Raw genomic sequence first — 27,981 nt, forward strand, 5'->3', positions numbered from 1 at the left:
GACGGGAATATCGATGGCTGTTCTTGAGAGCATTCGTTCCGCCGTAAAGATAAAAGTCGAGAGAACGAGCGCTCCTCGACAAACACTCGAAGTAAGGAAGAATCAGGAGCATTGAACCGTACGTGAAAATAAATCGTCTACTACGCCACCGCCGCCGCCGCAATGACTTCGTTAATTTGTCGTTGATGCTATTGCATTGCCTTTCCATTGTGTGCTGCCAATAATATCATTAATAGTAATAGCAACGTAAAATACTCATTATTAGAGAATAGCTCAATAATAGCGATAACAAATGCAACGTAGCAATGAAGTATAATAATGGTTTATACACAATAATGCTAGAGAATATAATAATAGTAGCATAATATGTAATTGAATATTATAACAATAATATATAGCCGTTATAATCACGTCATTATACTCTTATCGTCAATATCTCGTAAAAATAACAATTTATTTTACAATTGTTCTTGTCCCACTTTCCAACGGGCGCGAATAAACTTCAGCTCCAATTTTTTTTTCTTCCGCGAGAACTGTATTTTTATCGTAATTTTCTAATTCGGCACCTGCGCTCCACGCGTTACGAGAGAGCAAAGTCTTCTCTCATCCTTCAGGTAAGGATCAAGGATTCAACGACGTTCCCACGAGAGGGAAAGAAAGTCTCTCTCCACATAAATCAATTTCTGGGGCACTACGCAAATCCACTTTCGTTTTGCCGGCGGATCAAAGAGACATCACGCGTGGATCCTGCGAATTTGAGTTACGCCGGAAGTTTCTACCCTTGCTTCCTCCGAGAGGTAGTTGCATGGAAAAAGGGGATTTCTTATTCCCTAATTCTCTTCGATTTCTTAAGCGATGATTTTATTTCTCTGTTCTGCTGCGCAGCAATCATTAATTTCCGGCATATGATACTTCCCTTGCATCCTTGAATTCTTGCTCCTGGATACTTGAAAAATCAGATCGTCCCCCTTATGCCAATACCATGAATGTGCGATTCGACCGAGGATTTGATAAATTTTGGAATTTGCAAATTCTGGGGATCAAAATTTTTCTTGCAGATATCAATTTTTAATTCAGACTTAAATTTAACTGTAAAATAAGTTTTGATTGCCCTCTCCTCCTTTAGTCAGAAAAGCACATTTATGGCTTTTGGCGAAGGATAATATGTTCTTGATTCTTGTTATTAATCTTATATCATCTGAGATCTTCAACTATATAAATCTCAGAAGATAAATTTCAGGTATTAAAACCGCAAATATTTTGCGACTCCTATCAATCTTTGACTTTTTGCGTTTTTATATTTATATCTGCCTTAAATTCTTGGGCTCTTTCTGGATTACTAAATCCTTGATCCATGGATTCTCGTATTTGAGATCCTTGATATCAAAGCTTATATATATATATATATATATGGCGAGAGCTTAATAAAATTTTTCGATCTTGAATCCTCAATCCTTGGATTCTACTTAAGTATTTATTTTTTTCTCCTGCCCCTTTCTCTCAATCATCTATTAACAGAACTGTCCTTAACAAAGATATATTCTTGGCAGCAGATTCTCACGCAAGGAAATTATCAGTCCCCATCATATTCATGAAATTTTCACAGGCGGCAATCTTACCATCGTCGCGACGTCGTAAATAAAACATTTTTAATAAGCTGAACGACTCATCCTCATTCCCGAAGGAGTGACAGGACGATCGGCAATTTCGCCGTCACCATTAAAGATTCCTTTATTAAAGCTCTTCCTGCATCGACAGGATTTCTTTTACGAGCTACTGTTACAGGCGTACTTTGAATAAGAATTTTTAATAAAGAGCGCTTTCCACCCCTCCTTCCTGGAGCGGTTGCTCGTCCCTTTTCGCCAGGATAATTCCGAACTGGTTCGGATTCTAACGAGGATTCCGGTGCTACATAGCGGAACTTCCGAAAACTAATAAAGACACCGAAACATTGGAGGATCCGAGGACACCGAAAGTTCAGGACTCGGAGAAGATTCCGGTAACGCGAAGATCGAAAGACGTCAAGATATGAAAAGAACAAGATCCTTAAGTTTCGAAAGGATTAACCGAAGCAGAAAGCTGGCAATACAAAAGTTTTAAAATTAGAGAAGAGACGAGCGCGAGACAAAACCGTAAGGTTCCTCCGGAATAAATGAATTGCAATTAATGTATCTCTTTCTCTCTGACACGAGAAGTTCAATTTATAAACTTTAATTTAGATCTAGAAATGTAAGGACCGCGAATGGATTATTTAAATTATAGATTCGTTAGATAATTGAACCTTGCACTTCGAATGCTCGATTTTTATATTTAGAATTTTTTACTCTTTCGATTCCAAATTGAATTTCTCTAGATTCCTATAATTGTCCGATTGGCTTAAGATGTCAAATAAATTTTCGTTAATAGGCTCTCTCCCTGATGAAAGTGAAACAGAAAAAGAATCTAATTGCGAGATACAAGAGTTCCATAAATATGAGAACCGCTGAAAGTGCTCGGTTATAATTTGCAGCGAGCGATTTGCAAAAATAATCGTTTAATTAATTATTTATTATTGTACTCGAGCGTGTGGCATGCTGTTATCGGATCGCGAATTATACTCGGTCGTTAAACCTCATTTCCAATATGAAGCCGTGCATTCTGAAAATGTTCAGGGATCACTGGGTGTCCTTAATAACCTGAAGCACGGTCGACTCGCGTAATTAACGCTAATTTTATTTCGATGAATTCGTCTGGCATATTTGTTAAATAATTGCTGGCTCCTCTCTCGCATTTTGCATCCATTTTGATGAATTAATTAATAATATATTATCAATAAAACAAATAGGCACACTGTGACATAAAATTTAATTAAGATAATAATGAACGCTACAAATAAAGAACGGTAATGAAACTTAATTAAATAGCGGTGAAAACAGACACTGACACAATCGAGAATAACAATAGGAATGAGAAAAATTTACTTAAATAAATCTAAGTATAAATGAGAATTTCGGTGTATCGCTAATTACCTTCTTAATCCAAAGAAACATTGTTTTAAGAAGTGGAACAAAAAGAAACTGACTGAGTATTAATAATAAATTCAATGAGTTTTTGTTACCAATTTAAATTACATTTATCTATTTTGTTCTTAAGATATTATGATGAAAATTATAATTAATAATGCAAATGTTATTAGTTCGCTCTATTTCTCTCAATTATTACACGCGCGCTTGTATTTCAACTTAGTTCCAAAATAATAACTGTTTACGTACATCTGTTAAATATCGATATCTCGTTTCAGTTACCAAATTAATGAGAATATAATTTACGTCTGTAACTTTAACATAACAAAAATTTCTATTAGAAATTCGTGTTCGGAATTCCGACGACGCGCGTGCGTCCTTCGCAAAATAATTGCTCGTTATTCTCATCGCGTAAAAATCGCGTCAGCGAAATGGCCTCTATCCGTTTGATGGTACTCACGAAATGGGATACCTGTCTTTTTCGCCGGCTGGTTCATTGTTACAATAATTGGCTGTTATCCTTTGTCCTCTCGGGAAAAAAAAATCACAGCAAATCAAAGTCCGCCGTCGCGTGCAGTTATTTATTTACATCAAGCAGGTGTAAAGTCCGTTTTTTTTTTCGTCACCGGACACAAAACAGACCTTACCTCGTTTACATTTCGCGATTTGCAATTACGAGTCGAGTTACGCGAATAACAGTAGTAGGTTCACCAAATAAACCGTGTTAACGTACTCGGTCGGTTGTACATAAAGTATGCTGATTAAACATGTTTGCCAGACATGTTGAAATCTGCTTTCAACTTTTATCGGCTCGACGATTCGAGGATCAAAATAAAATTTCGCGTTAAAAATCCACAAATCGTGAAAGCGTTTTAAGGTGGTTCATGCATTTAAGTCAAGTAGATTTTGCGCGCGCGCGCGCGCCGTGTAATTCATTAGAACCTCGTCGTCGAGATGAATCGCATAAACGTAGCTCATTAATCCAACCAAACGTGTTTTAGCGATGCAGCGTAACGCAAAATCGCAAATTGCGGATTACGTGAATTAACCATCGAGCCTGCGTCCGGACGCCCGCGCCGCGCCAAAATCAAACGGCATCCCGAAGCAAGCCGTTCGGCCGACTATTCGCGATGCGCAAACGGTTCAAGTTGAGTCTCGAGAGCGCACGGTCGTGAATAATTTTCAGAATTCGACCCTCCTCCCGCGAACGGGAGATAATTGACGAGTTAATTGAATCAGTCACGGGTCACGAGTCGAGTAACCCGAAGGGAAGCACGGGGGTGGATTGACTCTTTCTAGGAATAAAGAAAAATGTGATTCGTCGAAATAACGGGAGTTAAATTGATCAATTAGTTGAATCGGTCGTGGCTCTGAAAAGGAAGTAACCCGGAAAGAAATATTTTTAATATTAAATAATTCATCAGAAAATGTCGAAATACGTAAAACATAATGATTGAGAAATTAATTAAATCATCCACCGTTAATTCTAAAAAGAAAAAGTAATCTATGTTTTTCCATCGCATCACTCTGCCAAGTTTCGCGCTTCCTTCTCCTACTGTGCAGTCAAATATTTCAACGACCTTCCCTCTACCATAAGATCCTTGTCCTCTTTGTCTTCCTTTCGTACAGCTGCATCCACCTTCATTTCATCGACTGCATTTCCTGCCAGAAATGCACCTCAACCCGCGCATCACTGATTGCTTGCACGATATGTCGTGTCTGCTAACGCGCACACGTGCGTGTGTGTGTGTCCGAGTGTATGTATCTATATGTTATAACATAGTATACTGTGTGTGTATTATAAATTCTGCGACAAATGTGTTGTACGACACAATTTTACTCTCGTGAGCGAATCCATCGTTTGTATATTATATATTACTTACACTTTCTCCACTAATAGGCTTAGTAACAACATCGTGTTGATGACTCACCATTTGCGTGCACTCTTTATTTTATACTCTCTATAACTGTATTTCTCCACTAAGCATCGCAATAAATTAAATTAAATTAAATTAAATTAATCCGGAAAGAAATATCTTTACCATTAATCTATTATTAAATAATATATTAATGTCAGAGAATGTCAGAGGTACTTCAGAATTAAATAAAATCGTCCACGGTTAATTTTTAAAAGGAAGTAATTCGAAAAGATCTTTATTATCTGATTAGAGCGTACCAATTATGAAAATATGTAGATGTAAAAAATGACAAATATAAAAAACACACGAGTAGTAATCACTAATTATAGAGAATAATAATTAAATTACTCACGTCATAACAAATTAATTATAAAAAGAAGATCTTCAGAATAAAATATATTGAAATATTTAGAGTACTTTTTAATGGGAGAATAAAGATGAGATGTAATATGTCAAGCGAGAGAAAAGTCAGAAATATGGAGAAAATAGTACTATATAATTGGAGAATTAATTAAATCGGTCATATCTAGAAAGATAATTTCTGAAAGAGAAAATAGCTTCGGAAAAATATCACTCGAGAAGATTATTTTTCATAAAAGCAAAACATGTATTCGACGAAGAGAAAATATAACAACTTCGGAAAATATCAAGAAAAATCATTAAGCAATAAACGGTATAATTTGACAAAATATATCTCGGATCTATCGAGTAATCAAATCAGTAGGAATTAGTTCCACACAGAAAATATTCTCGGTAAGAGATATTCTTCTCATTTTAAATGCGGTCAATTAAATTTAAAACGTAATTTTTGCGAATAACTTTCAGAATCGATCGAGGATTGATCGGTTTCTTTTCGAGGATATGTAACACAGTTTATAACGGAAGAAAAATTGGAATTGCTAGAAGAGATAGTTCGGGTATTAATTAAACAGATCAAAATCAATTCGGAGAGAAAAACATCTCTGGAGATTTAAATGTCACGTAATATTAGGGCTCGCGTAGTCCCCGCCGATCGCTTCAGCGTTCAACTCGCGAATGGATCGCTTGCCCGAAGTTTCACATTTCAGATTTACTTTCATTAGGGAAAACGAGAACGACGTCGAGCTCCCGGGAGCTCGTGCCGCCGAGGCACGAATTTCGCATCCCGCCTCGCGGATTTCGGCGGATTTGCACGCTAATTAAGGCGCGTTCACTTCCATATTTAACGCCCGCGCATCGACTAAGTGTCTCCGATTCCCTCTTCATCCCAGTTACAGTTTATACACGGCGAGACATAAATCTTCCTAGCGCCAAGCATTCGGGAAGTATCAACCTCATTGCCGGTCGTATATGATACAGCGGAAACGACGAGGCTTAGCAGATGAAGAAAAAAAATGTAGCGACAAAAATGGTTCCATTCCGAGTGTACGTTGAAGTGCAAAAGATTCCAAAGATATGAAAACTGTATAACTAAATAAATAATTGAAAAGTCATAATGAAGAAGGAAGCTTCTAAAGAAAGAAGAAATTTAACCGAATATAGTACCTAATATTTACTTCGCCAGTAAATAATTAACAGTAAAGACTTTTTAATCGATTCTACTAACGATTAAAAAATAATAGTCAGTAGGGTCGGTTAAAATGTCTTTACTGTTAATAGAAATTTAACAACGTACTGATCATGGAGAGAATTAAAAAATTAACGAGGAGTGGCAAAAACGGAATTAAAGAGAGTTGGAAAGTTGTAAAACGAATAAGGATTATTAAGGGACAATTATTCGAATAATTAGACAGATAGATTTTAATGGGAAAGAATTAAAGACCCGCGACGTTCATTTTTTTTTTCTTCCTCTTCTAGCCTCGGCCATTTGTCACGTAAAATTCCCGCACTAATGAGCAAAAGTACGCGATCGAACGGCCGGCGATCCATAAAAGGACTTATCCCGCGCCGGTCGCGAGTACCCGCAGGCACCGCGAATTAATCTCATCTAATCGCGGAAATAAAAGAGAAACCGTCGCTTCCCGGCGCGGCGGAAGATCGAGCGTCCGCGTCGTGAGATGGATCTCCCCGGAATTCAACGGACGGCGGACGGTGCCTCGCCCCCAGGGTCGAACGAGTCCTTCGTCCTTGCCAAAAGGAGCGACCACCATTTGTCCCGTCTCGTTCGCTGCAGATCGGCAGCGAATGAGAAATTGTGCGCGGGGATTGTGAAAGGGAAGCGAGCTGACATGAGGGTGGCTGCGCATGTATAGGGTCGGCCAGAAGGACGGTTTCCTGATTTCGGATTCTCTCCGCTGTGAACGATCGCTGAAAAGGCTCGTCTCTCCTTCATCTCCCTGTCTCTCCATTTCGCAGCCTTTCCCCAAATTGCTAATGCATGGCTAACAAAATTCTGAAATTTAGAACTTTGGGAACGTTGAATTTTGAAACTATAAAGGTGACAATTTTTAAAAATATGCGATTTTCTATATAAAAGTTTCTAATAAAACTTTGAAGCTTGTAAATATAAATAAAAAGAATTCTTTTTTTATAGGATTCAATGTTAAAAATTTATTTATGTTTCTTGATGAAATAACTTTTTGTGGAACATCTTTAAATAGTTTATTAGTTTCCGTCGGTGCAAAAAATTCTGAAATTTCTTCCCCGTTAATCGCAATCCCGTCGTCAATACGGTGAAATAAGTTTGCCAATTTCTCACGTTTCCTTTAGATTCTTTGCAGATATCATCGGGTAACGAAGGAAAGTATCGCGGATCCTCGGATTCCGCTCCGGGGAACGGAAGCCGAGAACTGATACCGCGGCCGGTATATCTCGGGGTCGAGACGACATTTGCGTATTAAGAATCCCGGGCGTATATCGATTTCCCATAAGGACTTCTCTGAACTCGTCGTCGGCTGGCGGGCGGTATACCTGGAAACGCGCGGCCCACGTCGCCTCGAGGAATCGATCGCTTTATTACCGAGTAGCGGCGGGCGGGCGCTGCACCGCGGACGCGCGGGCACGAATTTATCGCGCCCGGGGTCGCCGCTCGCCTTGTCGATTCCGCGAACGCGATTAGGCGATTAGGCCTCGGGAAAACGCCTCGACCGAACGACGCGCGGCGGCGCGCGGCGGGGAGAGAAAGTCACCGCGGCGGAGCGAAATCTCTGGCGCTACACTGGAGAACCGGTGAGTCGCCCGGAGAGTCGCGATCGGAGCCCCTGAACTGCCCTGAAGCGTTATACTTTCTAAAATAACCAGAAATCAACGACTAGACATATCGCGTGCGGAGCATGAGGCCTGGGATTTTCCACATATTTTCTGTTTCTGATAAAGCTGATCCCCCGCGCGGGGAAGAGCGAATACTGCTATCGGAAATGCTAACTTTGAACTATCTCTACGTCAAAGGCGCGATTGTGGAAGAGACCAGTGCAGCGCCGCCAGTGCAAACGTTTAAAGGCCACAAAAGAAAAATGATCAATCCTTTGAAAATATCAAATATTTTCTACGGACTACGAGCTATTTCACCGACCAAGTGAAGTTAATAATCGGGGAAAGAAAGATTTCTTCCGCAGGATACAGCTTGTTAGATGGGTTTCTCTACGTCACGGCAAGAAAAGGTCGTTTCGTTAATTGCCCATCGCGCTGTCGAGATATAAAAAGAAGATATAAGAGATATTTGAGATATATAAAAGTTGTTAATTGGCCAAATGCATTGTTTGATTGCGTTGGATAAGCTATATGGCGGTAAATAGATTTCTATACTTGCATCTCTATAATTTTTATGCAACTTTAAATACAGATTAAATCGGAACGAATCAAATTTATAACATTGCTCTTTCGATTCTAAATCACGAATCTTCAGTTAAAAAGACATACAGTGTCTCTATTTGTCGTTCCCCGCCGACTTCTTGCTTTATTCTATTTTCGCTCTCGTCTTCGATTCGTTCCGCGACACTCTGTGCGCCACGTTCCCACTTTGCTCTACTTACTCGTCGTTATAACGTCTCGCTCTTCATTCGTCCGACAATCGCGCGAAAGCGACGCGGAAGTCGGCGCGAAGCACGTCGTGCGTATACGACCGTAGGTATCAAGTTCCGGGAAAAGTTCTCTTCCGGATAAATTTTCCGAGAGAAGACACGGACCGCCGACGTCTCGCCGGCCAGTTATCCGGCGATGTCGAGGAAAACGGTGGCCCGGAAGGTGGGAGGTTAGTCAGAGTTCACGTGAGTTCGACGGCCGCTCGATTCCGGAAATCGAAAAGGACGACGCCGTAGATACGAGTAAGTGCCGGCGATGCCCGGCGCGGTTACCGATACCTCGATATCGGTGAGATAACTTTCGATGTCTCTCTCGCGATATCGAAGATAATTTACTAAGATACTTAATTTTTCATTCTCATCGAAATTAATTGTGTATTTCGTGCTTTTATATTAAATTTATAAAATTCGTGAACCTTAAGAATCTCGCAGTTACTTGCTGAAATAAATTTAATAAATTATAGCGTATTCTCTTTTTCTCTCGCACACATACACACACACACATTTTTGTGTGTCCGTGAAGTCATTCTAAAAGATTAATTTCGAACTGATTCAAAAGGAAACGTGACAGCATTGAGCATCTTATACGACGTCGAGTTCCTTGAATGCCCCAGCGTGGGCGTATGAGCATTTCTATTTGGATAACTACAGCTCTCTTATCTCGGAACCAAGTCTGACGTGCAGAGTTCTTCCTGGAAAACTTTACGTTTCGCCTTGACATCCATTCGTTGGACTTCGAGGAAATTTCGAGCGGAAAATCGATCATGCGACAAAACGTTATTGAGCCTTGACCGCGCGCGAACCCATATTTGGCTTCGTGAAAGAATAGCGAACGAACGGGGAAATAAATGGGAATAAAATGAAGAATAAATGAAAAATAAATGGAGAATAAATGAAAAAAACGAATGGAGGACAAATGAGGGAGAAATGAAGAATGAGCGTAAAATAAATAACGACAAATAAAAAACAAATATAAGGAAGGTGGAAAACAAACGGAGGACAAATTGAAAACAAATGAAGAATAAACGGAGAATAATCGAAGAACAAATGTAGAACAAGTGGAAAACGAATGTGGAACAAACAGAGAAAGAACGCAAAAAAATCGAGGGAAAAAACAGAATGAACAAAAGGGAAATGAATAAAACATAAATGGGGAACTGGGGAACAACTAGGGAACAAGTGAAGGACCGGATACAAGATAAGCGATATGAATGAGCAAATTACACCGAGGGAAATAAATATTTAGTCCTCAGACGTCACGCTAGAATATCCACTAACAATAAGTTACGAAAACTATAATGTTTCACTGTGTATATCTCAATTAAGAAGTTTAAACTTTAAATTGGTACGATTTCTCCACTCTTAACACCCCACTTGAGTGTTATTTTGTTTTCTTGCCAAAGTTGTTCGCTAAAATTACTACGTGAGTGAGCGAGGCGAGTACAGGATCTCAGAGAACGGAGAGTTAATATCCAAGACCAAAAAGATCTTAACATCTGATTGCAGATCATTATTAAGAAGGAGAGTCCGCGGATTCTCGTATCTTTAAACATGCCTCGATTCCGCAGCGCACCCGTTACGCGGGCCAATAAAAAATTCGAGTCGAGTGTTGTTCGGAAGTTCGACGTGAATTCAATCTCCACGACGAGGCCAATTTGTTTTAACCACCGGCCAGCCCTCCGGCGAAATTGGCCATCTCGATCTACCCCCAATCTCCTCGTAACCTTTCGCATGCCCCCGATATACTAATTCGACCTTTCGACCTGCCTTCCGCGCGATTATCCTCGTCCGAGAGAGAGTGCCCTTTAAATTTGGGGAAGATTAAAGGGGGTAGAAAAAAGGATTCTCATCGCGTAATTATCTTAATTCTCCTGAAAATTTATCTCTCATCCTCTCCCTCTCTCCCTCCGTTACCATCTGTCTGGTATCCGAGGTTTGCGAATCCTGCGAGATTAGCATCACCAGGATCCACAATTGTTTCGAATAAAATGATCTCGCATTATAGAAGTGGTTTGGGAATACATTCCCGGCGATATTTTGTATTTCACTACGCGCTGTTAAAGTTGATTGTTTCGAAGCATGGATTGATATACGCGCATTAATAATTCGATGTATAAATAATAATAAATAATAGAATGCAATATCAGTATTGTTTTAATATTTATATAAAATATTTAATTATCGTCATTATTCGTGTATCGTCGTAATTTCGATATCGCAGCAATATTATTATAACGCTTAGCACTCAGTCAACGGTTATTGAATATTACGTTAACGTTTATCGCTGTCGCGTTCGCCGATGTTACTTCAATACGTAATGAAGAATTAATATTAATAACATTAAAACCTCGTATTTGTTGCATAATAACGATGCTAAAGAGCTCTCTTTTATTTTCGAAATAATCATTACACCGATTTGGTTATCGGGGGATAAAGCCTTCTCTTTTTTTTTTCTTTCTACAGCAGCGGTAAAATCAATCTCGGTATTATTTTTGTTACGATTAATATTAATGATGCAAAAACGGAAAGTGCGGGCGATTTCTCTGTGGGGAGACGGACACCAGCAAGAGAAACAGAAGTAGCAGGTACAATTACAATAAGAGAGGCGAGAGCTCGTTTTTATCGCCCGATGCAGCGGTAACAAAGAGAACGGAGTGCACTTGGTGCGACATGGCGACATCGGTTAAAGCAGCGGCTCTCAAATTTCGCGCATTCCCCTCTTTGAAAGTCGATATAGGTTCTCATCGTCCCTTCTCTCACAATCAGTTAACTCTGCGAGTTCGAGTTTACGATTAAATGACGGCGGCGCAAAATTCACAGTAATTTAGGAAGCGTAATGAGAATTTCCACAAACACAAGCTTTCGACTTGATATAAAAATGTTTGCGTCGACATTCGCCGCGTTTGATGAAATTCATTAAAATTAAAAGGCGATTTTCCTCCAATATAATTTTCGGATGGAGAACCCGCGAATTAAAAGATCAACTTGGACAGTTCCATCGCGAGCTCTCTAAAGGACGTCGACCAATCGCTATTTATTGAGACATCAGTGCCCTGCCGGTTGGAGAGGAAGATTAAAATAATATTTCCTTTTTGCGGCGAGAGAGAAAGAATCGATCGAGCCCGCTGCCGTCGAGAGATGGTCCGCGCGGTCCACCGCGTTTGATAAGACCTTTCTTTTATTGTCGTAGAAAGCGCCTTTTATTATTGCGAATCGCACGGCGCGGCGGGATAATTGCTCGGGCGATCACGACGGAAAATTGCCAATGTTTCAATTTACTTCGATATCGGTCCGCACCTTCGTTTACACACCGTTGTATTAAAGACACGAGAGAATTCAACACTTGGCGTTTGAATTGCTTCGCACAGTTACATTCAATGAAATGTTGAATTTAACGCGGGATCCGAGATTTAGGGAACTATAGGAATTTTAAATTCGTAAGATCAAATCGTTAAGATAAAGTACAACCTACAATTCAAATATGAGGGAGAATAAATAACTGTCGATAAAAGGTACCGATAAAAATGCTAATGTAATATCTGACGATCTTAGATTAAGTTAATCGTTTCGCAGAAGCTCGCGTTCGATGTGGAACGCAATCACATATTGATATGGCTTCCGACAATCTCTCCCCCCCTCTCTCTCTCTCTCTCTTTGATCTATTCCGATCTATCCCGCGATTGTTTCTCATCGCTGAAAGGGTTAAGGTCGCGGTCGACGTCTCGCGATTCGACCGCGACAATAAATAACATCATGCATGCCGCCCGACAGCTCTATTTGCGGACGACATTTCAGCAAAGCGCAGCTTAATTCGATCGATCGCGTTCGGCATTGCGAATTGCGACGGACTTCTCGGAAACCGGTCGTGCCGCTGCACCGGCTGCAGTTGCGATGCTGCTACATTCGGGATCAAATTGAACCTGGGCTTCCCTATCCAGAACGTCGCAAGAGCTTCGATATCCATTTCGATGAACACTTTATAACGTTATAGGTATTTGGTAAATAGTATAAGTATTAAAAAAAATAATTAATTGTGATAATACAAAGTGAAAGAGCTAGTAATTAGACACGTTGCCCTCCGTATAAGCTTTAATCATGAAGTAATATCTAATTTTTTAGTAAAATAATATTTGAGTAATTTTTTACCTTTTTTTTAAGCACGTGTGTCGCGAAAGCATTTTTAATTTAAAAATATAAGTACGCGTTACGAAAAGTTTAGCATACTTTCGTCCTTTATATTTTATAAATCTCACAATAATTTTTATTTCTTCTCGGTTGGAAAAATCTACTGGAGGATCTAAACGCGATACTATAATTTTCCAATAAAAATGTGATACTATAATTTTCATTACTTTTACATAAATCATCACGCAACGTGAAATTTTAATAGCAATAATAAGACGCGGACAATAAAGACGCGCTTTAAGAGTGCACGGAAATTGCTTAAAAATATTATGACATAAAACTTGCGGAGGAAGTTTACCGCGATCTCTAGAGGCTTTGACTTGCCGCTCGTTGTTCGTATAGGAGAAAGGTTGTGTTGGGTTGTGTGCAGTAACACGTCGCGTCGCCTCTCGCGACTTTTTCTCTATTGTCGTGGCAGTTTTTTTTTTTCTAATCGATTCCACGAAGAGGAAAGTGGAAGATTGGTCTGCAGGTAGCCGCTTCAAAATCGATCCGCAGTAAGTAACTAGAGACCGCGCGCTATCTCCCCCGCATCACAACCACCCTCGCCGCCCTGTTCTCTCTATTTGTCTCTAGCAGTGCAAGGGTGCATTGCCCGTCTCGTTCTCCTTCGCTCTCTCTCCATCTCACTTCTGTCTGCGGCGCGCGGTCGAGAGAGTTATAATTTCGGCGAGCTCAATTTCCCAGTGCGGCGCGGCGGGAATGCGGGATACGCGAAAACGAACTTCGCGTACTTTATCGATTGTCGCGTTTCGATCCGTAGCAGATAAATATAGGGATAGCTTTTCAGCGTGACCGCGCGTCACAAAATTGAAGACTCGGACTAAATTACACCGGCTGCCCCCTCCGGTGTCAGGTCGCCTTCAACGCGAATGTCCGAATAGTCCAACGCGAATAGTCCAGTCAGATAGACAGGCAGATCGTAGGTGACATTTTTCGCATTGGCGGTGTGTCGATTCGCAAAATGTCGATATCTTTCCGCGAATTATATAGTATCTCACCTCGCTCTATTAGCTTAATGCGTTGCGAGAACGGGATGAGAAATATAAGCGCGCGTTATGAGAAAATGGATGAAATTCCTTTTCCGATACTTTTGTCCTCTTTATATATGAATAAGGAAAATGAGATATTGAAAAAAAAGAGTAGAAAGATGATAAAGGAGAAGATGGAGAATGAGTAGCCTCCTAAATTTATTTTCGTTTAATTTCGATAATTAGATCACGAATTAAATTCTCTTGAAATCAATTTTCATTGGGTCAATTAAATTAATAAATGAGTAAAATATGCTGTTCAAAACCATCCGGTTTGCTGACACTCCCGAATTATTGTAAGAAACAAGGTCGTCTGCGTTATAAAATATTCACACACTGCGAATCCATACAATGGAGAGTCATGAAATTATGCATCCACGTTACTAAAATAAAATCAAAACACTAAATCCTTAAACGCTCGAGGAAGGATTAATTATCCCGGCGAACTTACCCGAAAGAATTCGCGAAAGCGGGTGCGACATCGATGACCTGTGTTTCGTGCCGCTGTTGAATTCATTAGTCGCGCGAGGAAGCGAACAGAAGGAAAAAGCCGGAATTCCGGGAAGGTATGGAGCGGAGAGGAGGAGGGGATGCTAAAGAGAACGCCACCGGTTTTAATGACGCCGTCCACTTGCGTCCACATTGCGTGAGCGTTCATTGGCGGAAGGGTGAAAAGAGTCAACCGCGTGTCCGAATCCGCGTGGTTCTGACACTTCTGACATTTCGGATAGTCGACGGGGATCAAAGTCACCGGGATCGGATACCAATGCGACGAGACGGTTTTCTAAAATTAGTAGTTGCTAAAACGGAAGTGTAACAATAGCAATAGAAATCGATTTAGAACACGACTAAATTTTCCAGAATTTACGGTATCGACTTGTCCAGTAATGGACGTGCAACGATTTTCTTTATATAGCGACGCTTTGCCAAGACGAAAATAAAATTGGCAAAACTCACAGAGTCGTGAATTATGCACATGCTGTCGATTATACACAGTCACACACACACACAGTGTGAGAGGTTCTTAAGACAAAATCTTGTGCATCCGTTTGTGAACCACCTTTCTTCCTCTGGTCCTCTCTCTTCTTCTTCCTCCCCCCGGATCGTCGAACCGCGACACGCAATTTTCCCGGCTTCACGCCCGGGTCGCGGAAACCGCGGTGGAACGGAATTTCCGGTCGCGCAAGAAGCCGCGCGCAAACATCGCCATTAAAAATTCGCGCCGTGCAAAAACCCGCGGTCTCTCTCTCTCTCTCTCCCTCTCCGCGACCCCAGGCTGAACCCCGGTCCTCCGCTTTCTCTCCTCCTCGCTCCGCTCGCTTCGTTCGACCGCGAGGCGGATCTGCACGCTCGATCGACCGCGGTTGCGAGAGATCGACGGGGGAGAAGAGAAGGAGAAACAGGTGCGATCCATTCGCGATGGGAAAACGAGATCGGGAGAGATCACGCGGCGGTGGTCACGACATGAGGCAGGGCGAAGAGGGGGGAGGGGGAGGGGGAGGGGGAGGACGGGGTAAATTGCGCGGCGCGGACGGAAAAGTGACGTCGCTAATTGGAGTGCGATGCCGGCCCGGTAATTGCGTGCGCGCTTCGCTTTGTTCTCGCGTGAGAAACACGGACATCTTGATGGGTTTGCGAGGCAAGGGGGACACACGATACCACAGAAAACGCGTGGAAATAATATTCAGGGTGTCGGTGGTGATCAGCTGATGGTCAGTTTGGAAATCTAGAGTATTTAAATTAGAATTGCACGGATTAAAATTACGATGTAAAATCATAGAAAATGTCGGCACAACGAAGTAAACAAAAATTAAATTAGATAAATGGCGTGCGCTAAACATGGATAATTAAAATAAATAGGATTAATAATGCTTACTTCGTAGTAAGATAGAAAAACTGCAAAGCGATAAGGTAAATTGAATTAAATATCAAACGAGACTAGAATTTCCTTTTATGAAATTATTTTTCAAAAGATTTGTATCATTAATTTTACAACCGTACGAATTATATCTCGTAGAATATTGCTTCAATAATTTTATATTAATAATGTAATTGTTGCCTAGAATTTTAAAATACATCGCCACATAAATATTTTGCTAAAAAAAATATGCAATTTCTGATATTTCGAGCGTTTGTCAGAGATACCTTTGAGGTTCCCCCATCACTCGTTCACAAGATGTCCTGCCGTTTTTTTCACGTCCTCCCGTAAAAAGCGAGATCAGAGGCCTTTCGCGCTTTATCCATTTAACTCAATTGCGAGGCGGAAGAGACGGACAAAACCTACTCCAGTTTATCCGGACGCTGTCGGAAGCGGCCGACTTGAGTGTTTTAATGAAAAATCTCCATTGTGCCCCGCCCCGGAACGACGCGGACGTCGGCTTGTCCTCGTTTACACTCTCCTCGTTTTTCTCTTATTTCACACCGAATAAGAATTTTCACCGCAGAGAGGGACAAACGATTATTCCGGACGAGTAAAAAAGAGAGAGACTTCCTTGACGAAGAGAGAGAAATTCCGCGTAGCGAGGATAAACGATCGCTTTTCAGTCCAGTCGGCCCGGAAAAACTGAGAGAGAAAAACGCCGTTGAACATCTCGTGAAAATCTGACGATTGTCCGTTTTCCACTGATGAGAAATAGCATGTGGGAAATGTGCTACAATATATCAGAACATTACGATTTTCTGTAATGAAAGATAAAATGTTTGGGATACAAAATAATGAAATGGTTAAATTAAATTGATAAAGTAAATGTTAAATATAAAGTTCTAGGATTACAGAAGCGTCTATGAGCTGACAAAGCAGATGTTAAATTAAATATCGAATATGAGATATCAATTAACGTATATACGAGTTTCAATATTAACCCTCCGTGTGTATATGTTTCTTTTTGCACCTTTGGAGTGTATACGTGGGTTTGTCACATTTGACGTTATTTTTCTCTACTATTTGAAAGTATTTGAAAAAATCTAAAAAAATTCACAAAACGTATGTCTACATTGTAGTTGACGATTTTATAGTCATTTTAATCAATCGTTTATTTGATATTTTCTGGCAGGCTTGCAAGTTTTACAGTTACAAGCAGATATTATTTTGGCTCGGATGCCGTAGACCCACGTATACAGACGGAGGGTTAAAAGACGTTCTCGCGATGCAGCACAATTTTAGTAGCGTATCGAGAGATATTGAAGTTTGTCGAAGCCCAGAGTAAAACGGATTCGCGAGGGAATTCTTTGAACGCGCAGAAATAAACGCGGCGACCGCGGCTTTCGATTGAAATCGCCCCGAGATATTTCTCTGTCGACGGACAATCCTTCGACAGGAGGAGGAGGGTAGAGGAGATTCCGTCTCGAGTTACGAAGATTTCGCCGTCTGATTTTCAGCCCCGTCCATTTTTCCGACGACCTGCAAGGGGATCGAACACGAGGGGAGCCGGAAGCGGGAGGGAAAAACGGAAATCCTTCTTTCAGCTATGGCTATAGCGAAAGTGAAGAATAGCGTAGTTGGACGAAGGGGAAGCTTTTGAGCTTAAAGCTACGTCGCGCACGATGGACGCGATGGGTCCGCGCGTACATGATCGAAGGGCTTAGGATTACCAGAGGTATACGAAGGGCCAAGTAGCGGAAACTCGAACCGTATAAGTAGCTAAGGCACCAAGTATACGGACGTCGAAGAACTCGAGTTTTTCAACAACAAAAAAAAGATAATTGAGGATTTGCAAAAATTTCTGAACTGCGACTAACTTCGAGATCTTCTCAGCTTCAGTTCAGACTAACTCGAGCTTCGATAGAGCTCGAGGTTTTAAAAATTTCTATTATTCCAAGAATTTAAGGTCCGAAACATCTGCGACAAAGCTAACGATAAATTGTAATCTACTTAAGTTGATTACAATTATGATTCTAAGAATTCTATTAAAGATTGAACGTTGATATCAAAATGCATTTCAATTTTATGTATATAGGTATAGAGATTAAACTATAAATTTTAAATTTTAATTCTATAGAAATCGTCGTAATAATAGATATAGGTACATATTTATATTTCTCGAGAATAGAGAAGAATAATCTTGAAAATTATCTCATTTTCTTTTCATTCTTTTTCAATATTAGATAATTTAAAAAAATTTTATTTGGGAGTTTGTCATTTCGCATCTAACTTCCATTAAACAGATTTATAATCACTTGCTTATAATCACTTTTAAAACAGTTTGCAGCAAGAAATGTGGATACCGGGCTGATGCCTTAGCGTTATCGCACTTAATTATCATTTAATTATTACTTTTTTGAGTCCGAGACTCCGAGCGAAGGAATCGCTCGCACTTTAACTACTTCTTCGGCAAAAAGAACTCAAACTTCGCCAGAGAAGCGCCATTAATCGGCGTCCTGCGGAAAGCCGGTGGCGAGGCAAAAGCCGCCTTTTCGCGTCACGCGAACTCCGCCATCTGATTTTCCCGCGACGTCCATTTTTCCAGCAGATGGATCGGTGGAATGGTGAGGGACAGAGGAAGGAGGAAAGAGGAAGGTGGAGAATGTAGGAGGAGTTAGGAGGGGTAGGAGGGAAGGAAAACGGAAATCCTTCTTTTAGCTCGGTGTACCAGCGGTGAAGAATGACGGTGAGCTTTAAAGCTTAAAGCCGCGTTCCTCCGGACGCTTCTGCCGCCACGTCTGGAAGAACGGGGAGGCTGAGGAGAAGGGAGGGACGGGGGAGGACTTAGGGGGAGGGTTGGAATATCCTTTTGGATCCTTTTAAGGTACTCCGACACATACGCGCTTATGAGTTCCAGGTGCACGTGAGACCGCGAGATACTGCGAGCTTCGAGGGGACCGAACTTATCCGAAAGGAAAGATACCTTTGAAAAATTACACAGAATGTTCTTCCTGCCCTTATCACGTCAGCGCTTGATGGCGGACTCTTTTGACGCGCGGTCAATTTATTCTCGTTGAAAATGTGAGGACGCGAGAGACAATTTTCGAGTAATCGGCGATCGAAAATAAACTTGTCGCGAAGTAACACACCGCAAGGAGACGTAACAAGATTGCGTTCTTTGATTAACTTCGAACATGGCTTCACAGCAGAAATCATGTTACTATAGAATTGACGAATTAAGCCTCAGCAAGCTAACGGATGTATTCTTGTTTGATTTAAAATGCTACACGTTTGAAATTAGATCGCTTTCTCTTGCAGAATTTACAGATAGAATTTGCATATCCATTTTGAGCAGCGCAATTCTGGTCTCGTTCATCTCCCCGTATTATTGTTGACCCAAGATGTTGCTGAATATAATTCGATAACCGCAACACGATCCACGACATAGCCTCCTTTCAGTGTCTCCTTGGCTATCATTATTCTTGGGTCAAAATATCATTGGATAATATTTACATTTGTAATCCCACATCAGCTCGCTGCATATTTCAGTCAGAACGGCGGAAATTTCTGCCGTTTAGCTTTCTTATTACTAGATTTGGCTTTATGAATTTGTATTAACGTATTACATTAATATTAATTTGCATTAACAGCAATCTGAAGCTCTCACTAAAAAAAGAGAATGTATTACTATTATCTAGGATTACCATTGAATGTAAATATACATAATTTTATATTTCTGAAATTCTGTCTAAAATTTTTGTCCATAATGAAGAGCTCAAAGAATTTAAAGAATTTAAATTCCTGCAACGCCCAAGATACTTGAGAACCGAAGATTCCAAAATCATAAACTTGAAAAATCAATACGTTCTAGGATTCAAAAATAAAAAAATTCAGAGATATCCTAGATTTTCAAAACGCCGATTTTTTTAAATCCTTAAATCCAATAATCCAATGATATTAGAATAAAAGAGAAGCTCCGAGATTGGCAATTTCAAATCTGAATTAAAAACTCTAAGGAAAAGAGATAGGAAGATAGATATCAAATTCTTTCGACACCAACGCGTTTCTAGAAATTGCAGATCTTCGAAAGAAACCCCCGAGATTAAAACGCTCGGCATCCTTGAATATTCCGAGCATCTGCTATATTAGCGCCTCGAGATATCCCGCGAAACTTCACGTCTGATCTACAAAGGGATCATAACACCGCAGAAACTCGTTGCTAAACATAGAACAATGTTATGCGCGCGCGAGCAAGCGGACGCGCAAGTTGCTGATCGCGCGCCGCGCGGACGGAACTTCGTTGTGCAACTCTAATTCGCGAATTTAGCGTATCCTCCCGCTAAACAAGGACGGGGAAGGGGGGGGGTTCATAACCCAGGCCGCGTGTAAGCCCGCATAAATGCGTTTCCCTGATTCCACCATATTTCCCCCGCAAAGTAAGCCCGATTAAATCACCGCGGTCGTGTTGCGCAACGCATTAAACACGCCCGACCTCCGTTTGCGGGACGCGCGCGAAGCGGGACCGGCGGAAAAGTTTTTCCCTAAATTCCACACGTATGTAGGGGGTGTATGTGGAGCGAGGGACGGAAGAAAAGAGAGCAGGAATAATCCGTTTTTGCTTTTGAAAGGAACACGATAGGGAACGTAAATGAATTATCACTTCCGCGTCGCATCGCGATAAATTCCGCCGCAAAGTTCAGTTTTTTTTCCGTTTCTGACTTGATTAAACGTCGAGTGATACCTTCGAGGGTCGCGCATTCGGTGCGCCACGCGCAAAATTTAAAAAGTTAAACATGAAACAAAGGAGAAATATAAATTCTCGATAGTAAATAATTAAAAAAAATAGAGCAATGCTTAAAATATTTGCACGGATTCTCGGTTTCGTCGGCATAGAAATCTTTCGCATATATAGGATGTAAAATATAAATGCAGCGTCGACGATTCGCAAAGTCGCGATAAATCCCGCGACACATTGGCGCGATAATGTCGCGACACCCTGTATAACACAACAATGTATCGGGAAGCTTTCAACGACCACTTTTTCCAATGTTAAGGGCCGCATTCCTCGACGAATGTATATGGGAGAAACGGAGAGGTGCCTAATGATCCGGCATCCATCCAGATGGATCTTTCGACGTTATCGCGCGGCTTTTGCTAATTGCGTGGCTGGGATACAAGCAGCGGGACATCCAAAAGGACCATGAGGCACAAGGATCCGACCGTGGAAGGATAAATCGACGGGAGGGTGTACAAATCGCGTTTGTCTGATAACGGATCCGGTTCTCCTCGAAGAAACTACCTAATTGTTACGGTTAAGGTTGCAAATTGTTTCTTAGGCAGGTCGCTTGTAATTCGGCGCTTGTAATCTACTTTTTATAGTTTTACAACGCGACGTGACTGCTAAATCTCGTAGCAAAGAAGTTTAATGGGAGCCATTTTTACAGAGGGACACCAGTGCAACTTCCAAACAATTTTCAAAGAATTAATTATATTTTATGGCAAACAAATGTAAAAGTAAATAAAATATATTTTATTTTCTTTAATTATTTTATAGAACAATTAAATATATTAATGGCAAAATGGAATAAATTACTTTAATCTTAAAAAAATAGATATTTAGTTCGATTAAATATTATATTCTTCAAATTTTCAACAAACGTGAGCGTTTAAAATTTAAATCTAGATTTCCTGTTCTTTCTTCCTCAAACGTTCAGTTTTCCGTAATAATTTAAATCGAAGCTGTTTCTCCAATATATCTCAAGTCAAGTAACGTAAAATTAAACCGAGAGATTAAAGTCCAATTAAAATAGTTCTGAAAATTAAATTAAACTTGAAATAGCTCTTTAACTTGAGCGACTGCCACGTGCTATTAATAGGCAGCTTTTCGCGCGCGACACTCGTTATATATAGCAGCCTCCCGTCGCTAATCGGACCATTCGTTTCTCAAGAGTAGTGGCCATTCTGTTTTAATATCGCTGAAACCGGGGGAACACATCATAACAATCGTGTAAATATTGAATCATGGGACGCGCCATTTGTCACTAATGCGCCATATTATTTTCGCGTATACGCACATACGCACATCGCTCACGTCGTAAATCACGAGCAATGTCGCTAAAATGATATTCGCCCGCTATTGTTTACACGCGCGAGCGACGGGCCCGTCGAAATGTAACATTGGCTTACATAAATATGGAAATACTATAATATCGAGCCGGCCTCATATACGTCGTCCTTTATAATGTATTCTGCATCACGTTATGCTCAACGATCCGCCACGTTTACATTACTGCATCAATAATTTATCAGTAATTTGTTATCAGCGAGGTAATAGATTTCGGATATTACTCTTGCATATTTTTTGACTTCTTTCCAGAGCCGGCATTACAATAATGCTCTTCGAGATAACGCAATTTTGTGATAAATATTTATAGAACGTGGCTAAAAAAGTCGTGTTTGAAATTTTTGAACTTTGAAGCGTTTGTTCCTGGCAACGTTAAAAAATAGAAGTCTCGAAACTTTCATAGGCTGTAATTTTGAAAACCCGAACTCTTTGAACCTTCGAATTTGGGATCTCGACCTTTTGGAACTTCGAAATTTCGAACTTTTCTGAGACTTTGAGACTCGAGTTGAAATGTTCGTAACTTTAGAACTTTAAAACTTGGGCCTTTGAGATATCTTGGATGTCTTTGGAACTCTCAACTCTGAACCTTGGAAGTCTCGAAACCTTGGGAACTCTGAGACTTTGAGAACGTTCGAACATTGCAAACCTAAAGACTTCGAAATTTCTGGGAGATTCCTGGAAGATCTAATAATAACAATCATAATTGTCATAACGGTTAATGCCAGTGATAATCGACGTGAGTAATAATAAGAACTACACAAAGAGGCAATGTAATCAAATTAATATCCCTGCGTCATATTTATTCATGTTTCCATTGTTAAACGGCATAAAGGAGCGAAAAGGGGAGATGTAAAACGAGAGGAAAGATTGATCATCGTCCTCTCCAAAAGGAAAGCTTCCAAAGCACAAAATCCCTTCCTCGCTAAGTCCAACAAGTTCGTTTCGTCTTTTTGCCCTCCTCCTTGCGTCGGGTCGTCCTTGTCGTCCTTTTGCCTCTGTTCTGATCCCGAAGGGTTGGGAGGATATTAAAAGGAAGAGGGAAAGGATAACGCGCATCTTCCTCCACACCGCTCTTTCCTTCTGCAATACCTTTCGAAGGAACGATCGAGACTTGCGCGCGACAGAGCTTATTTCGATGTTTCAGATAGATCAAGCTTCTTGATCTTTGTAATAAGTCGGTGCGCAAAACAGAGAACTCTTACTTCAATAAACTCGACTTTTGAAGAGTATTTAGTGTTCGATTAATAGAAATAGAATTATATATACGTGCAAATAATTCGAATTTGCGTGTTTCTTGTTTTTTCCCAAAAAGAGGAAGATAGATTTAACAATAATTAGCAAATAATTCCGTGACAATATATTTCGATTAAATTTAGAGAATTTTAAAAGACTGGCGAAAAATCAAGAATCTTTTATCCCGCAATGTTTCCGATATAAAATCTCGCGTGGTATGATATGCATTTTCATGACATTTTTAAAATATCAAATTTATACCGCGTTGAAAAATGTATTAAGGAGGTTCCGTCACTACAAAAATATGCAGCCAGTTTCATGAAATTTTAATATGTTGTTCTGGAATGCAAAATAGAATTATGTGAATTTTTTGGGAAGTTTTCACCGTCCCGTTTTGAAAAAAATCTACTCCAAAAATTAAAAAGTACAATTTTTGGAGTAGATTTTTTTCAAAACGGGACGGTGAAAAATTCCCAAAAAATTCACATAATTCTATTTTGCATTCCAGAACAACATATTAAAATTTCATGAAACTGGCTGTATTTTTAACATAGGTTCTTATGAGAAATGACATATTGCACACCTTCAGAATGAAATAAGTGCAAGAAAAAATGCAAATGATAAGGAAAAAAAAATATGCACATGTAACTTAATTTACAAATAAATGAGTGAAAGAAAGGGGAAGGTTACCGCATATTTCGTAGAAAAATTAATTATTAAAGCATAAATTGCTTGATTTTTCGTCTGCTAGACTGCCACGATCGTGAGCAGCTTCACGCACTATACACGCGGCGACCAATCAGAGCCATCTCCTTCATTCCCACTATTTCAAACGCTAGTGCGCTGTTTCCAGAACCCCCGCGTCCCACTACTTCCCCCGATGAAGCAACCGAACCTCCTTAAGGGGATCCTGCAGCCGTATGATTTACCGACATTATCGTTTTCACATAAATCTTTTAATTGGCTTTATAGAATTGCAAAAATCTTTTACAGAATTAAAGTACGCACAAAAATCTAGGCTAGCAAACGCGATTTTATATAAAAAAACACCAAAAAATTAAAAATGTTACTTATTTGGGCACATACAGCTGTCACCTGACGACAATATTTGGTTAAAACAAAAATTCTGCAGTTTATACATACATAATGTTTGTCTCCTATCCTTAGGAAAACATGTAGGAATAATATCGTGCAAGTAGAAGTAAGATTCAATGCGTACAATAAAAGAAAAATGTGAATTTTATTTTAGTACTGCAAATACGGATGCAGAATGACAAGAAGAGCAGCAACAGTAGTTGCCGAATCTTGCAAGAGATGGCGAGCAATCAAACAAGGACAGATGTCATTTCGTTAGACAAAGACAGATATAGGGAAAACAAAATTAGAAAGGTTGACATTATCGACATCGAGAAAGTTCGCCTGTCACTGCAGGATCCCCTTAAACAAATACATTTCGCACACGTAATGTTGCTTCACACATCTTTCACTATCTATTATTTTTTATATTATTCCCAGCGAGATATTAGGTATACTTATCGTTACTTTTTATCATTTTTCTCTTGCTTATATCCATTCCCCTCGTATTACGTTGATAACTACGGCGCAAAGTTCGACTATCTTGTCTATCTTATTAAACTTCAAAACTTCACGTGACATCAAAATGAAGTTCTGCCACACTCTACACAATAAAGTCTTTACCGAAAGTAATCCGGGATGCCTTACGTCCTCAAAATGTTTCCAGGTCAATTACGGTGAAAAGCGAGGGAGCGAGCCAATAACGAAAACCATCGAGAGACGGATTGATCCCACCTATGCGAGACTGAAAGGCGTACGCGGCCTTTCGGGGCGAAGTTTCGGCCCGATTTCTCACTCAATTATCGACCATCGACGGTGACAGAAGTGACGCGACATAATCGCATTCCACAATTTCAAGCTTGCCTCGAGAACTCGCCAATAACTCGTCTCCCGACGCTCCGTGAGACGTCCAACTTTCGACCCGGATGAAGCGAGTTTCCGGAAGCGCGCAACGTGAGGTCCGCTCTTTCGACGCCCCGACGCCACTTCGTGAGGAAACTGCACTTCGCTCTCGTCGACATCGTCGGTCGTAGATTATCAATATCGAGGAGAAACGCGAGAAAGCTAGAAAAGAAGTTTGAAAAAAAAAATTCCTCACGCTCCCTTACTACTATTTTTATTATTATTATCGATATTATTGTCGCTGCTATCGACGCTGTTGATTGCCTGTTGCTATTATTATTATCGTTGCGTTCGTTTTTGTTATCGTTAATATTATATCGTCTCTTTTCCTTCCTTCGTCAAATACTTTTCAGAGAATTCATCGGTTTTTTTTTTTTATATATAACCATCCTGGGTGACAGCCGTCTTTCTCGAGGCGCCGCGCGCTATTTCGCGGGCGCGGATAGTTTTGTCCTTACAAGGAATCCCACGTAACTGTCCGTGTGGCCGCCATTTTGACGGCGACCGACTAGTTTCGCTCGTTTCGGAAGTTCTTCACTTGAGTTATTGCGAGTTCTCGAAGCGTTCGCGTTCCGCGGGCACCGGAATGCAATTATGTTGCATCACCGACCTCCACGTGCCCGCTCGTTAGTCGATAATTGCATGGGAAATCCTGGAAAAGCTCCTTAGAAGAATCTCTCTCTCTCTCTCTCTCTCTCTCTCTCTCTCTCTCTCTCTCTCTCTCTCTCTCTCTCTCTCTCTCTCTCTCTCTCTCTCTCTCTCTCTCTCTCTCTCTCTCTCGCGCGCGCGCGCGCGCGCGTGCCTGACCGAGTCTATTTTCAGTGCCGTGACACTAGTTGGATTCTAAGTAATAATTAGCGATGCTCGACGTAACGCGCCTCGATTTTCCCGGAAAGCGAAGATTCAGTCGATAGCAGTGACGATAATATCGAAAGAGGGAACAAAAAAGAGCGATAAGTTCCGAAGATATTTAGAGCCTCGACTTCGTCGCTCGACGATCACATTCTGCGCCTGAATGAAATACCTCTTGGATATCGTGAACGAGCGATTCTCGCGCCAGGGACACCTTTCGTAATTCCTCGCGCAATTAATTTATTTACGTCCTTCCGCCCTTTTGATCGTTTGATCGTCAGGATAGAACGCTCCACGGTTTTTCTGCAGTATTAAATTTCCCCGTGGCAAGGGAAAACGGGGAGAACTTTATACCCGTCAAAGAATAGACCTCCCGCGTACGCGCTCACAAGCGGAACACCGGCGCGAAAATTATGTTGCGCGCGCGCTGCGTTGCATTTTAATTGGATAACCCGGTATATATATCGGGGGCCGCGACATACGACCTCCTTAAATCCAGGGGAACGTCGCGATCCCGAAATTTCCCGAAAATTACGCGAGCCCAGGGGGAAATAAGGGCGTCCCGCCCCTTTCGCGCTCCTTTCTTTCCTCGTCCCCGCCGCCGCGCCGTCCCGGCCTCACCGAAGTCCAAACGTACGATCGTGCAGGACGTTTTTCGCTTTAAACGCGAAAAGTGCGGCTAACGAAACGGCACTTTCTACATTTGGCGCTCCAAGTAAATGTAGCCGGTTCTTTGTCACATGATATAATCCAATTTTTTTTACAGTCGCTGCACTTTCTATACGCTCTACTTCCCGCCGCAGTCGAGAAATACGTTCCGTCTCGTCTGCAGCAGGAAGGGAGGGAAGTGCGGCTGAGACAAACAATCCTTTTTACATTTGGCAAGCCAACTAGCTAAGGAACGGTCCTTTGCCAGGCAACCGTATAGCTCGTCTTACGGCAGCGCGCGCTTTCCATCTCCCTTCTTTTCCCCCTTCGCGGTAGCAACAAAATACATTTGCAAAATACATTTACTACCTTAATTACGGAAAAGGAAAGAAAAGCGCTAAGAGGGTCAATCTCTTTTACATTCGGTCCTCGTTTCATCGTACTTTTTACGTTTTTCATCTCATCATACTCCTCATCCTATTTATTTCACAGGTCTTCGCATTTCTGCCTTTACGTCTTCATATATACATATATATTTTTTATTGTACCTTTCTCACAGATATTCGCATCTTTATATCCTACATTTTCGCGCATGCCAGACATCCTCCCGTCTCTCCCGCGATCGATATGCATTTCGGTAAAAGCGCCAATAAATATCGCGAAGATTAAAACCCCGCCGAATACGGCCAATGAGCGTGGCGGCAATTTATTTGTTTCCGGCACTTCCGTGATTAACGCGAATTGCTCGTTAACATATCGGGCCGGGCAGCGGCGCGCGGCGGTCAGTACGAGCGGCCACTGAAATAAATCGAAACGGTTCGGCGGAAGCGGCGCGGCGCGGCCGCGAAATCCGCGCTCGTAACTTCCGTCACGATCTTCGGCGCATAAATATCCGTTGGCTTTTACCGGACGTTTCGAGGGACGTCAATGCGTATTTATCGCTGACACGCGACGAAACGAGCTGACAGAAATCGCGCAAATGGATCATGATTCAACGGGGGAACTCGTGGCTCTGACGCGACGCGAAAAGTCGCGACGAACTCCGCGGCGGTGTTTTATCCGCGTTTGGGAAAGTTAGAAACCGTAATTGCAAAATAAACCGAATCTCGCACGGAGTCCAATAAAAAACCAGTCTTCTCCAGTCATCCAAC

General features: G+C 41.1%; 1 protein-coding gene across 1 annotated transcript in view; it reads right to left on the bottom strand.

Moving 5' to 3' along the window:
* Nucleotides 1-27,981, bottom strand: part of LOC139769964 (interleukin-1 receptor accessory protein-like 1-B) — a 161,851-nt gene that overhangs the window by 59,611 nt on the left and 74,259 nt on the right. The gene's annotated exons all lie outside the window — the stretch shown is intronic.

The sequence above is a fragment of the Temnothorax nylanderi genome, unplaced genomic scaffold, assembly GCF_030848795.1.
Source record: "Temnothorax nylanderi isolate EJ_2023f unplaced genomic scaffold, tnyl_v1.0 TNYL_tig0026_pilon, whole genome shotgun sequence".
NCBI lineage: Eukaryota > Metazoa > Arthropoda > Insecta > Hymenoptera > Formicidae > Temnothorax > Temnothorax nylanderi.